The sequence below is a fragment of the Chrysochloris asiatica genome, unplaced genomic scaffold, assembly GCF_000296735.1.
Source record: "Chrysochloris asiatica unplaced genomic scaffold, ChrAsi1.0 scaffold00097, whole genome shotgun sequence".
NCBI classification, from domain to species: domain Eukaryota; kingdom Metazoa; phylum Chordata; class Mammalia; order Afrosoricida; family Chrysochloridae; genus Chrysochloris; species Chrysochloris asiatica.
The window spans coordinates 5,754,944-5,770,138 of NW_006408615.1; the positions used below are offsets into that span (position 1 = coordinate 5,754,944).

Here is a 15,195-nt window from a genome sequence, read left to right on the forward strand (position 1 = left end):
CTGACCTTAAGGTTCGCAGCCCGATTCGTAACCACTACGCTACCAGATTCATTGTCCAAATTTCACATGTAAATGAGGTTATTGAAAATACCAATTAAGCTCACTTAAGCTCTCAAACTGACATCTTTGCTCTTGAATACTTTACAGACTTGTGCAGCAGATTTGCCTAATAAAATATGTGGTTTGAGTTCTTGACTGTTGCTTCCATGAGTGCTGATGGTGAATGCAAGCAAAATGAAGTCTTTGACAACTTCAGTTTTACTCCAATTAACATGATGTAATTTATTGATCAAGTGGTGTGGATTTTTGTTTTCTTTGCATTAAGATGCAACCGATACTGAAGGCTTTGATCTTCATCAGTATTTTAAGTCCTCTTCACTTTCAGCAAGCAAAGTTGTATCATCTGTATATTTCAGGTTGTTAATGAGTCTTCTTACAATCCCGATGCCACATTGTCCTTCATATAATCCAGTTTCTAGGATTATTTGTTCACCATACAGATTGGAGAAGTAATAGTGAAAGAATACAACCCTGACACACACCTTTTCTGATGTCCCCTTGTTCTGTTCAAACGACTGCCTCTTGATCTATGTACAGGGTCCTCATGAGCACAATTAAGTGTTCCAAAATATTCATTCTCTGCAATGTTGTCCAAAGCTTGTCATGATCCTCACATTTGAAAGCCTTTGCATAGTCAAGAAAGCACAGGTAAACATCTTTTTGGTATTCTCTGCTTTCAGTAACGATCCTTCTGGCATCAGCAATGATATCCTTCATTCCATGTCCTTTTCTGAATCTGCCTTCAATCTGTCAATGTACGGTTGCAGCTGTTTTTGAATTAACTTTAGCAAAAGTTTACTTGCGTGCAATATTAATGATATTGTTAGATGATTTCCACAATCCATTGGGTCACCTCTCTTTGGAATGGGCCCAAATATGGATCTCTTCCAGTCAGTTGGCCAGGTAGCTGTCTTCCAAATTTCTTGGCATAGATGAGTGAATACCACCAGTGCCACATCAGTTAGTTGAGAGATTTCAATTTATACTCCATCAATTCCTGGAGCCTTGTTCTTGCTCCGGAGAAGTCAATGCACTGGAGACTTCTTACTTCAGCACCATTGGCTCTTGATCATATGCTACCTCTTGAAATGACTGGACATCCACCATTTATTTTTTTGGTACGGTGACATTTTATATTCCTTCCATCTTCTTTTGATGTTTCCTGCATCATTCAATATTCTGCCTGTAGAATCCATGAATTTTTCCTTCCCTTCTTTCAGCTTGAGAAATGCTGAGCGTGTTCTTCCCTTTTGGTTTTCTAACTCCAGGTCTTTGCACATTTCATTACAGTATTTGACTTTGTCTTCTAAAGCTGCCTTTTGAGATTTTCTGTTCAGCTCTTTGCATTCTCATTTCTTTCATTTACCTTAGCATCTCTGTGCTGGAAAGCAAGTTTCAGAGTCTCTTCTGACATCCATTTTGATCTTTTCCTTCTTTGTTGTCTTAATGACCTTTTGCTCTCTTCCTAAATGATGTTCCTGATGTCATCCCACAACTGTCTGACCTTTGGTCATTAGTGTCTAATTCATTAAATTTGTTCTTCAGATGATCTCTAAATTCTGGTGGGATATAATCAAGGTCATATTTTGGCTCTTGTGGACTTGTTTTCATTTTCTTCAGCTTCACTCTGAATTTGCATATGAACAACTGATGTTCTTTTCCGCAGTTTGCCTGTGGCCTTGTTTTGGCTAATGCTGTGTATTCAATCTGATGAGGTCCAAGTGTATAATCGTCTTTTATGATGCTTAAAAAAGGTATTTGCAATGAAGAAGTCAGTGGTCTTGCAAAATTCTTTTATGCAATCTCCCAGCATCGTTTCTGTCGCTAAGGTCATATTTCCCATCTACTGATCCTTCCTCTTTATTTACAACTTTTACATTCCAACCACCAATAATTATCAATACATTTTGACTGCATGTTTGATCAATTGCAGACTGAAGAAATTGGAAGGCTTCTTCAATTTCATCCTCACTGGCTTTAGTGGTTGGTGTATTCACTTGAGTCATAGTGGTATTTACTGGTCTTCCTTGTAGGTGTACAGATAGCCTCCTATCACAGGCATCAGGTGCCACAAGTCTGCTCTAACCTTGGTGACCTGATGGATTAAGGGGCTGCAATGCTGCCTGGCCATGCACCATCCTCACACGGGTATGTGTGCTGGAGTCCAGTGCTGCAGCCACTGCGTCAGTACATCTCATTGAGACCTCGCTCTTCTTTGTCAGGCCTTTACTTTACCAAACATGATGTCCTTCTCCCGTGACTGATCCCTACTAACCATGTGTCCAAAGTAAGCAAGATAAAGTCTCCCCATCCTTGCTTCTAAGGGGCATTCAGGTTATACTCCCAAGACAACTGTATCTCTTCTTCAGTCAGTCCATGGTCTGCTCAGTTATTCTTCACGAATGCCATAATTCACGTGGATCAATTCTTCTTCAGTCTTCTTTATTCACGGTTCAGCTTTCAACTGCATATGGGGTGACTGAAAATACTATGGCTTGGGTCAGGCACCCCTTAGTCCTCCAAGTGACATCTTTGCTCTTCAACACTTTCAAGAGGTCTTTTGCAACAGATTTATGCAATGCCGTGCATTTTTTTATTTTTTGGCTGCTCTGGTAGCGTAGTGGTTACGAATCAGGCTGCTAATCTCATAGTCAGCAGTTTGAAACTACCAGCTATTCCGCGGGAGAAAGATGAGGCTTTCTGCTCCCGTAAAGATTTACAGCCTTGGAAACCCTGTACAGGGTCACTATGAGTCGGAACCGACTCCAGGCACATAACAACAACAACAACTTCATTTTCTCATTGAGTCTCCTCAGCACTTTCCTCCCCACCACACTGTCTCCTTCTTTAGTGACTAAAACACCCTGTTCTGTATCGGGGAATCATAGAATGGGGACGGGTTGTCAGGGCTATCTGAGGTGAAGTTAATCTGACCAGCACTGACCTCTGGAACGTTGCTTTCTTTACAGCATTAGGGAAAGTACAGAACTGGGCTTCAGAGCACAGACTTCACAACCTGGCTGCCTGGGTGTGAATCCCAGTCCCTCCAGACACCAGCTGTGTGACTTTAGGAAAGTGACTTAACCTCTCTGTGCCTCTGTGGTCTTATTGTGAAATGCGAATCATAATAGTATTTTCTCCACAGGATTGTTTGGAGAGTGGAATGAGTTAAGTGCTTGGAACAGTTCCTGCTAAGTCCTACACAAGTGTTAGCTGCTACATTATTACTACTATCACAAATCAAAGAAAAGTCCAGAGGGCTGGAGAGGTACACGGTGGGAATGTTGCCTAGGGGAATTCTGGGAAGCAATGAAAGGTTATCGGATAGGTTTTAAAAACCTGGTTGGTTTGTCTCCCACCCCCCAAACAGTCTTATAGACAATGTGTGCAAAAATGCTCCTCTGGCCTGAATAATCTGAACCACAAATGACTGGATACAACAATGGAAACTCTGCTGTGCCCTGCTGACTGCTGAGAGCAGGTTATGTTTGATCTAAACCTTGAAAATGCTACTATCCATCACCCACCTATCCACCCACCCACTTACCTAACCATCCATTCATCCATCCATCCACCCACTTACCTAACCATCCATTCCTCCATGCATATACCCATTCATCCATCCATGCATCCACCCATTCATCCATCCACTCACCTACCCACCCACCCACCCATCCACTTACCTAACCATCCATTCATCCATCCCCTCCATCCATCCATCCAATCACCCATCAACCCATCCATCCACTCACTTACCCATCTATCCATCCATCCATCCATCCACTCACCCATACCTCTGTCCATCCAGTCACCCATTCATCCATCCATCATCCCCTTAACCCATCCATTCATGTTTGTTCAAATGTTTACTGAACACCCTCTACACATCAAACATTCTGAAGGTGTCAAGAATACAGACAGAAGTTAACCAGACACAATCCAGGCCTTTAAAAAGTTCCACATGCACTGGGAATGATAAACACATAGCAACCAGAACGTTGCTGTTAACTGCTGTCCAGTAAGCCATCAACTCATGACGAATCCACGCACAGTGGAAGGGACACTGCCTGATGCTGCACCATCATCATGGTCACCTGCGCGTCACAACATTGTTCCCAGTGTTCTCACTAGCTGATTTTCAGAAGTAGTCATCAGTCTTTTCTTCCTAGTCCATCTCAGCGTGGACATTCTGCTAAAACCTGTTCACCATCCTAGCCACAGGCGAGTCTCCCTGACAGACAGCCACCCAGGAGCTGCATTGGCCGAGACTCAAACCTGGATCTCCTGCGTGGAAGGTGGGAGTTCTGCCACTGAGTCACTGCTGCCTCTCAACATCCCACAAGGTAAATGCTCAGCTGAGGCACACCCAGGACGAGGGACGCTCAGAGACCAAGGAAAGATGTCACTGAGGAAACCACTGACCTAAGTCTTCAGGGAGAACAGAAGCTTGCTGGCTTGCCACAGCGAAGACACATTCAGGGAGAGGCAAACCGCCCTTCAGAGCTAGAACAAGAAGCAAGAAGCTGGGGGCAGGAAAGATGTGGGTGCAAAGGCTGGCAGAGAACCGTGGAGGGGCTCTAAAGGCAGGTAGACATGGCCGGACTGGCCCTTCAGTGAGACCGCGGGGCTGTGGCTTGGAGAATGTCCTAGAGGATGAGAAACAGGAAGTGGCTTGAAAGCAGAGGTCATCGAGGAGTGGCCTGGGATGACTGGAGGTGGCTGGCTAGGAGATGTGGGTGCTCCCGTGATGGCTCATTGCTGGCCCCTGTCATAGGCACAAGGCGCCGAGCTTAATGCCTGTCTTCTCCCACCAGACAGCAGGACAGGGACCTCCCCTACATGCCACTCCCAGGACCTTTATTAGAACCATTATTAGAACCATGCAGACGGTTCCTTGACTCCACTGTTGTATCCTGCCATCCCCACCTCCTTCACAATCCTGCTTAGAAATGGCGTCGGCAGTCACGACCACACCACAGATGTGTTAGGAACACGAGCCATCCAAGAGCACCTACTGTGTGTCTAGTCCCATGCCAGGAGCTGAAGACACAAGACCTAACAAAACAGACCTGGTTCCCACCTTCTTGGGGCCTGCTAAATGAGGAAGAGGAGGCAAAAGCGGACCACAGATAAACCAGGCTTTCCCAGCAAATTACAATACTCATGATGTCAAGAGAGACTGACAAGAAAAAATAACCCAGATTGTCAGAGAAGGTCTCTCGGAGGAAGAATCACCAGAGCGGATGTTAAACCAGCATTTCAGATCATAGGGGCAAAGAATGTGCAAAGGACCTGTGGCAACCGAGAGTTGTGCAGTGTGGCTGGAGAGGAGTGATGGGGAAACAGTTTGAGGTCAGGCTAGCGGGGAACACAAGGACTAAATTATGCAGGGCCTGGTGAGGCACTTCGGGGAGCTGGGGGCTTCTACCTAAATGAAGGGAAACCCTGGAGGGTTTTAAGAATTACAAGGTATCGAATGTATTCTCAAAAGATCAGTCCAGCTGCTGAGCAGAGGGTGATGTTCAGAGGCCAGCTGAGGACGAGTGAGGACAAGAATCATGGTGGAGAAGTTGGAGACTGTCCACATTAAGGGCTTGTGGAAACAGGCCGTGTGTTTGCAGCAAACAGGTTCAAATACTGGCTGTGGGATTGCAGAAAAACTACTTGGGGTGATACCCTGCTGGCAATACAAGTCCCCCCAAGACACCACACGTATTCACTGGCCTCAGCCTCCTTCTGGCCTGGGGCTGAGCACCTTTGGCCTCATTTAGGCCAGAACAGCATCTAAGAGGTTGCGGCTGTGGCCATATTTTTCCACCCTAAATTTGGGCTTCTTATCAAGATAAACAGAATGGAAGTTGAAATCCCAGGACACAGCATTTTGTTACAGTGAAATCCTGCCTTCCATAAAGTTTTACAGCCTTGGAGACCTATAGGGCTGCTCTACTCTATCATCTAAGGCTGCTATGAATCAAAATCAACTCAACAGCAATGGAATGACGAGGTTAGCAAGCAGGGGCCAGAAGACCTGGGTTCGAGGCCTGGCTCTGCTACAAACAGGCCAGCACTCTTGGCCAAGGCCTTCCCTTTCTCTGGGCCTCAGTTTCCACATCTGTCAGTGGGGCTGAGGGCTGAGCTCAGTCATATTTGAGGACCACATCCAGTCATCATCTCTGTTCTTAGAGGTCAACAGAATAGAACGAAGGAAGAGCAGTTTAAAGGCCCCGAGATTCACCTGGAATGGTATTTCCCAGCCTCGTTCCCCCTTCACCTGAGGCCCCTGGCCCTACCCCCAGGGAGTTCCCACGACAGAACCACCAGATGCAAGGCTCCCTTTATGGGAAACAGTCCCTAGTCACCACTTATGGGCGCCAAGTGTTGGTACGTATCTGGCTCAGCTCTGGATGATCAACGCACGGGGATCCACAACCACGCAGAATAAAAGCAATGCACGTGAAGTCCACCGGGTAGGATCACCTGCTACACTTTATTCAAATCCCGGGAGAGGAGGGTGCGGACAGCAACAAGGGGACCCCGGCCTGAAGCAAGTGCTCAGAGCTCGGCCGACACAAAGATGAAAAGCTTAGCTACAAAGGAGCTGATGGTGCCGTGGCGGAATAGGTCCATCTTCACGGTCAGCAGCAAGTCCCTGGGCTCGGGGACCGGCTTGGTGAGGGCCACCACGCCACTATGGTGGTTCACCTTCTGGGTGGTGAAAAAGCCCTCCTCGTTGCCGCCGGTGATGGCCAGCTGCATGCTGTCCCCGGGGACGGAGTTGGAGGGACCCATGCGGAAAACCACGGCAGGCACTTGGATGTTGGTGGGAAAAGACAGGTGGTAGTAGGTTATTCTCAGAGGCAGCTTGGGGCACTCCTGAGTCTCATGACAAGGCAAGCGCTCGCAGCGGCTGCAAGAAAGGTGGGTAGAGAGATGGAAAGAGCGTTAGCGCACATTCAGCAAGCGGGGAACAAGACAGGTGGGCATGCGGGGGCTTGGGGGCCGGCACGGGCCTCCCGCTGTCCCTCTGGCCAATTCTGCCAATGGGAAGAGCACCCCTCACTCACCTGTGAGAGAGGCGCCGTGGGACCTCTGGGCTGCTGACTCAGGCATTACCCTCCTCCAACACCCTCAAGGCATTGGGGGGGTGGGCGTCAAGGGCTGTGCCCATAGTGAGGGATGTCCCCTTCTCACTGGCAGAGCCCTACCCCTTGCTCAGACGGTGGTCAGGGCTACAATGAGCTCTTGGAAGGGTCATGGAAATGACCCCTTCAGTGAATGTTGCCATCGATTCAACATCATGCATTCTCTTGAACAACCGTTACAACTATACTACAAGGATGGAGGTGAACCCCATTTTTCAGATGGGAAAATGGAGGCTCAGATAGTGAAAGTGGCTTTCCTAAGGTCACAGAGTCAGGGGGGCAGAGAAGCTTGTGACAGGCATTCAGGTTTCTCACACTGCCACTAGCCTTCAGGTCCAGGCCAGTTCCCCATCTATGGTCCTCTAACTTCCTGAGACAGAATAGAGGCAGGTTCTAGCTTCTTGAGACAGAACAGGGGTGGGTTCTGATTTCAGGTGACAGAGCTAGGACTAGATTTAATCTTCCTCTAACAGGATGGTGGCAGGTACTACTGTCTCGTGACATGATGGGAACAGTGGTAGGATAGGGGCAGGTTCTGACTTCTGGTGACCACATAGATGCAGGTTCTGTGTGGTCCTGTGATAGGATAGGGACAGGTTCTGTGTGGTCCTGTGATAGGATAGGGACAGGTTCTGTGTGGTCCTGTGATAGGATAGGGACAGGTTCCAACTTCCTGTATCAGGATGCCGGCGGGCTCTGACTTCCTGTGTCAGGCTGGGGGCGGGCTCGGACCTCCTGTGACAGGCTGGGGGCGGGCTCTGACCTCCTGTGACAGGATGGGGGCGGGTTCTGACTTCCTGTGACAGGATGGGGATAGTTTCCGACCTCCTGTGTCAGGCTGGGGGTGGGTTCCGACTTCCTGTGTCAGGCTGGGGGTGGGTTCCGACTTCCTGTGTCAGGCTTGGGGCGGGCTCTGACTTCTTGTGTCAGGCTGGGGGTGGGTTCCGACTTCCTGTGACAGGATGGGGGCGGGTTCCGACTTCCTGTGACAGGATGGGGGCGGATTCCGACTTCCTATCACAAAACAGGGACAAGTACTATCTTCTGTCTCCTGAGCTCCAGGTCCATCACACTCCATACATAAGTGTGGCAGAGCCAAGGTGTAACGCCCACAGGAGTTAGCAGCGCACATCCCTCAATGTTCACCATCTTGAACTGGTTCACCAGTCAGGAGCATCCTCGGTTCTGGACTTCCGTCACATCTCCCTTTCAGCTAGGAACGTTTCCACGCCTTGTGATGAGTTATCTAGACTTACGTTACTTTTGACATTAATGTGAGTGGGATCTTTTCTACATCCTATTTCCAAGACTTAAAGGAATCCTTCCATTTATTCAGCTATCTACCATTCTGAGCTCTTAGGAAGGATGGCATTAGGAGTGAGCGTCATGGCACTGAAAAGCAGGATTTCTGGAGAGGAGAGCTCTGCATAGGAGGGGGCCAAGGTTCAGAGGGAAGAGACAAGGAGAATGTGGGTGCCAATGCTGCCAAGGGACAGGCCACCTAAGAGCCACCAGGCAACAGTCAAATGGGAGTGCTTCAAGTAAACGGGGCAATCTCACAACGAGAAATACAAACTGAAATCTTTCCACAAACTGATGTAGCACTGGAGACACTCACTCATCTATACCAAGAAATTTAGATGACAGCTACCTGGCCAACTGATTGGAAGAGATCCATATTTGTGCCCATTTCAAAGAGAGGTAATGCAATGGAATGTGGAAATCAATAAACAATCTCTTTAACATCACATGCAAGTAAAATTTTGCTGAAGATAGTTCAAAAATGGCTACAACAGTACATTGACAGGGAACTACCAGAGAAGCGGACGTGAAACGAGAGGTATCACTGCTGACGTCAGATAGGTCTTGACTGAAAGATGCTTACCTGAGCTTTACTGACTATGCAAAAACTTTCAACTGTGGATCATGACAAGCAACGGATGACACTGCAAAGAATAAGTATTTGCAAACACTGAATTAGGCTCATGAGGAATCTGTACAGAGACCAAGAGGCAGTCATTCGAAGAAAGCAAGGGACTACTGAATGATTTAAAATTAGGAAATGTGTGTGCCAGGTTGTAGCCTTTCATCATACCTACTCATCTGTATGCTGAACAAATAATCCAAGAAGCTGGATTCTATGAAGAAGAACATGGCATCAGGGATGGAGGAAGACTCAGTAACAACCTGTGATACACAGATGATATAACCTTGCTTGCCGAAAGCAAAGAGGACAAAATACTTTGATGAAGATCAAAGAGCACAGCCTTCGGTATGGGTTGCACCTCAATGTAAAGAAAACAAAAGTCCTCACCACTGGACCAGTAAATAACATCCATATATATGGAGAAGAGATTGAAGTTGTCAAAGACTTCATTTTGCTCCAATCAACCAACAACACTCACGGAAGCAGCAGTCAAGAAATCAAACGACATATTGCATTCGACAAATCTGCTCTTTAAAGTACTCAAGAGCAAAGATGTCAATTTGAGGACTAAGATGCACCTGACCTAAGCCATGGTATTTTCAATAGCCTCATATACATGCGAAAGTAGGACAGTGAATAAAGAAGACAGTAGAAGAATTGACGCATTTGAGTCATGGTGTTGGAGGAGAACATTGAAAGTGCCACGGACTGCCAAAAGAAGAAACCAATCTGTCTTGGGAGAAGAATAGTCAAATGCTCCTTAGAAGCCAGGATGGCTAGACTTGCCTCTCATACTTCAGACATATTATCAGGAGGAAGGGTCAGCAAAAAAGAAGACCACCACCAAACAAGATGGCACAGTGGCGGCAGCAATGGACTCAAGCTTAACAATGGTGACAATGGCGCAGTGTTTTGTTCTGTTGTGTATAAGGTTCCGATGAGTCAGAACAGACTCGACAGCACCTAAGAACAACAGAGAGAAGGCCTCTGAGGATTCTGGGTGTTGGGGCTGGGGGTCTGGGGAACAGGGGGAAGTGGCTGGCTCCCATTAGCTGTGCTCGTCCAGGGCACGACAGTGTGCAGGTAAGTCCAGGTCTCTTCCCGTCATTCATTTCCCCTATTCTAGAGTTGTGGGGGCGGTGGGGGGTGGAATGGAGTTGGTGAGGACAAGTCAGTTGACCGTGACTCCAAAAGCTGAAGCAGGTCTCAGGTTTGGGTTTCAAAGTCTACCTGTCCTGACTTCAAAGCCTTTACACACACACACACACACACACACACACACACAGAGTACATATACCCACTAGCGCATACTCACTATATCTACAGCACACATACCACATAAATGTTATACACACACCGTACTCTTCATATAACTACACACATACCATAAACACTACACACTATACACACATCACATACACCTCACACTTACCAGAAACTACACACAAATACCGCACAGCACATACAACACACACATCTATACACATCACATTCTACACAGTACACACACACAGACCACGAATTTGCTCCAGGGAGAGTGTGGGTCTGTAACCTCCTCTAGTGGGTGGTGTGTGAATCTCCTTGCTGTGGTTTAAGCTTTTCTACTTCTGCCATCCAAGGATGGGGTGGGGCTAGAACTGCCAAATGGAAGTGTTAACCCGACCCCCACAAAGTCATTCAGCAGAGCACCCCAAGCCGTCCTCATACTTAACTAAAGGTCTCTAAGTCTGGCTCCGTCTAGGCCACTTGCTTCCCAAGGTGGGCCTGAAGTCATTGGCTTTCTAGATCTGTATCACCCAACCCAGGGCCGACAGTTCCTCTGTGAGTTCAATGCCTCTCTCCGGCTCCTGCTGCTATTGGTAGTACTGGGCGCAGAGTCAGTGGCTCTCGATGACAGAGGAGAACTGTCCCATGGGGTTTCCCAGACTACTGTCTTCACAAGACCAGACTGCCTGGTCTTCTCTCTCTCAGAGCTACTGGTGGGTTTGAACTGCCAACCTTTCTGGTAGCAAACCAATGCTGAACCATTGTGCCCTCAGCACTTCTTGATTCTAGCCTGCTCCACTCCAAACATACTAGAACATTCCAGAAATGATAACATTTCAGAGTTTAAACTACTACATCTGATCAGCTGCCTATGGGACTGAGCATAGCGCTGGCACCTTTGTTAGCATCTATCAAGATGGGGGATGGGCTGCTGTCACTGAAGAATCTATCAGACACTGGCATGGGTGCCTCTGCCCCACCCCACCCCCAGGCTCCAGGGATCATGCGCCCTGGGTCCCACATGCCATGATCCTGGACTTTGTCGTACATTACAGAACCATGTGCCCCAATGTTTCAGTCCAACACATTTGATCAGAACACCAATCCCATGCAAACACAATGATAGGAAGGTCAGAGAACACCGGCTCTCCAGACAGGTCCTAGTCTTGCCCCCCCTTGCTGGATTACTCTGACTCCCCTGCTCTTGTCATTGTGGAAACCAGTCCCAGAAACCAGCCAACGCAGAGGAGACATCAAAGGTCCTCACCTCTCTGTCCACTCGGTCATCCCTTTGGGCTAAGAGCTGTTCGTGGGGCCCCTTCCCTGGGAAGTGGTGCCCATGGCTGCCCAGCCACCAAGACTCAGTTCCACTGAGAGCTCTAGAGGGCTCTAGGAGAGGAGGACACTCCACCGTCAGGATGGTTGGTATTACACTGCTAGACCAGACGGTGAAGAGAAGAACAAACGCTCGGACCAACGAGAGACACACATGCGCAGAGGTGGGGGAAAGGCTCAACAACTGCCTGTCTCCTTGGCATTGTGTTAACTGCTGTCTTACCAAACCTAGCTCTCTTCCATGTTTAAAATGGCTTTCTGAGAGTCAGAAAAGACATGATCTCCTAAGAGGCTTGGACTTTTGACAATGATGAGGGTGGGGAAAAAAGGCAAAACAAAACCAATGCTGTTAAGTGGAGCCCAAATCTCAGTAACCACATGTGCTGCATAAAACTGAGTGCCAGAGGGTCTACGTGGCTGCCAACTTTATGGAAGCAGATAGCCTGGTTTTTCTTCTGTGGCACCTCTGGGTGGGTTAGAGTCTCCCACCTTTAAGTTAAGAGTTGATCACGAACCAGGGGCCTTGATAACAGGAGAATGGGCTGTCAAATAAAAATTTTAGAAAATGTTTAAAAAAAACTCTGGTTTAGAAGTCAGGTCTGTGTGAGCAGTGACCCCCTCTGAGGACTGACAAAGCAGTCTCCTTCTTACCAGCGGATCGTCAGCCACTGGTACCTCGCTCGTCCTAGAGTAGCTGCCTCGGCTGGGATGGGAAGACCCCCGTGGCCACTTGACTTGGGCTTCCCCACTTCCTGTGCTCTGCCACACGGTCTCTGCCTCCATGACAGAGAGCTACCACCAGAGAGATTCCCTGTGTGTGAGGGATGTCCCAGCCCCATACAGCCCACTCCAAGTCCCACTCCTCCCTCTTCCCCACCAGAACCAAGGGCCCTGGGTGGCGAGAACGGTTTGTCCCGGACTACTAACATAAAGGTTGGCAGTTCAAAGCCACAGAAATAAGGCCTGTCAATATGATTACACAGAGATCAGAGTCAATATGAATCACTGAGTGGAAAACCAATTAGCTTCGTAAACTTCCACCCAAATCACATACACATGTGATTACAGCCAAGAAAACCCTACAGAGGAACGTATTCTGTAACACATGGGGTGCACTGAGTTGGAATGGACTTGATATCAAAGGGGTTTTATATGTTCTTTTGGGAGGCACTGGTGGTGCAGTGGCAGAATTCTCTCCTATGTGGATGCCGTAGGATAAGCAGAGACAACAGTTCAAACCCACCAGCCGCTCCTTGGGAACCTTATACAGTGTCACTATGAGTCAGAACCGACTCTACGACGCTTAAGACTCAGTTCGATTCCCAGCCAACACTTTTGTGTGGCTACGATGCTGAGCAGATTTCAGGGGAGTGTCCAGACTAAGACAGACTAGCAAGAAAGGTCTGGCAACCTCTTCTGTAAAGATTACAGTCACTGAAAACTGTACAGAGCAGTCCTATTCTGTAGCACTGAGGGTCGCCAGGAGACGGAATCCACTGGGTTTGTTTTGTTTTGGGGGAGGCTCAGACATCTTTAATCCACAACACCTTGCATGACAGGTGTATCTGGATCCGCGGTACAGATGCAGAAACAGATGCTGAGGGACCAGGAGATGAACGCAGGGCCATCGCCTCAGTGAATGAGCGAGCCAGGACCAAAAGCCTGTCCATCTGTCCTGTGTCCTGGGCTGATTGGGCCAGGAGCCACTCTGGAACCTACACAAACATACCTCCATTTGCCCCCCAAATACTGTCAGGGCTGGTGTGCCTTGGGGTGCCCACCTACACCACCCAGAACTGAATCTGGGGGGCTTGTGTCCATGGTCCTGGTCAGCCTGCAGACACCCAGGAGACAACATCAGCACCCCATTTCACGGCTGAGGCCCCGGAAGGTCATGAACCCCGGGCTCACACTCGGGAAACACTTAGCAACGATTGCAGATCTGAGTCCGACTCCAAAGCCTGAATCTCTCCTAAGAAGGCCCCGGGTGCTTGGGAGAAGGGGCAAGGCCAGGCAGGGGCCCTCACATCTCCTCCTTCCCCAGCCTGTGCTCGCCAATGGACACTAGGTGTCACTGGTGAGCAGGAGCATGTATGAACAGACACATTGGGACCCTCAATCTTCTCTGCAAGGGTGGGGCTGGGACGCTTACCAGGAGCTAGGCCCAACTTCCATCCTGTCCGTACCAAGAATGAGGGAGTCCCTGCTTTACCTGGATGGGGACTTGTGGACACCTGGCACGTACAAATGGCCTCTCTGGGAGGAAACAAAGCACCCAGGTTGCCCCCTAAATGCCCAATGTCATTGCTTGGTTAATCCATACCCCCCCCACACACACACACACAATTTATTGCCGGAACACGGTTGAACGCATGTCCACATCCCAACGGCATCCCACCCTCCCTCCTCCTTCACTCAACCAGTGCCAACCCCAACTCCCTCCCTCCTCCTTCCCTTCTCCCTCAGCCTTCTAGAACATTGCTGCTGTAACTGCTATTTTGCACGTGTTTCCTGAGGACTCCAAGCAGAGGCAGGGCATGGTGGGCCCTTGGTGAATGTTTCCCAAACAGGTGCAAGATTTCCCAGCACAGAGGGGCTGGTGAAGCCCCCATTGCACCCTCCGGCATGAGGAGGTGGAGCTGGTTCTACACTCAGCCACACCACAGCCCCTGCAGGGCAGACCTGCCCATGCTCGGCCTCGGGGATATGCAGCCCAACACAGAGACTGTCTTTTGGTCTCATAAGTGCACAGGAGTGAGACATCAAAACACAACAGACTGTCCTCTAGAGACCTCAGGCCCACACAACACCAAAGTCCGGGGAGTCAGCAAGTTCTGGTCTCGAGTCCAATGAACACAGGGTCTCAAACTGGGGACACAGAACCTTCTCAATGGCTCAGCGGAGTGGCCCCACACACCTCATGGGGTGTTGTGCAACCAGAAGGCTATTTGGACCGTCACCCATTGCAGACCCAGAAGGAAGCAAGGGGCTTAACCAGAGAACTTATCAAAGCAACAAGCAGGCGTGGGGAAGCAGGAAGTCAGCAGCAAGCCCCCCAGAGCTGTGCAAAAGGCAAAGGCCACTGGAGAAACGAGGACAGACGTGTGTGCTGGAGGCCAGGCCAGGCGGTCACCTCTCAGTCGGGCAGAGACACCCGCAGACATAGCCAGCCTGGCTCCCAGTCAAAAGTGGACATCTGAGGTCTTAGAGCTGCATTGTGGGTAAACAGAGCTTCATGTTCTTAGGACCTTGGAGATGTGATCACCTCTCTGTCTGATCACTCAGAGACTTCCAGGGGAACCCTTTTGTGCTGGGGGAGCAGGGTTGGGTCCCCATCCTGGAGATGTTCTGGAAATAACTGCAGGATCACTAAGTGAACCACCTCAGGTCGATTAGGGGCGGGGTACAATGGTGACAGCCATGCCTTCAGGCTCCCCAGAGAAAAGGAGTTCCTGGGTAGATGCC

The 15,195-nt window shown here is 48.9% G+C and overlaps 1 protein-coding gene across 1 annotated transcript in view; it reads right to left on the minus strand.

The window, feature by feature from the left end:
- Positions 1-15,195, minus strand: part of FBLN1 (fibulin 1) — a 99,877-nt gene that overhangs the window by 49,154 nt on the left and 35,528 nt on the right. The window lies entirely within an intron of this gene.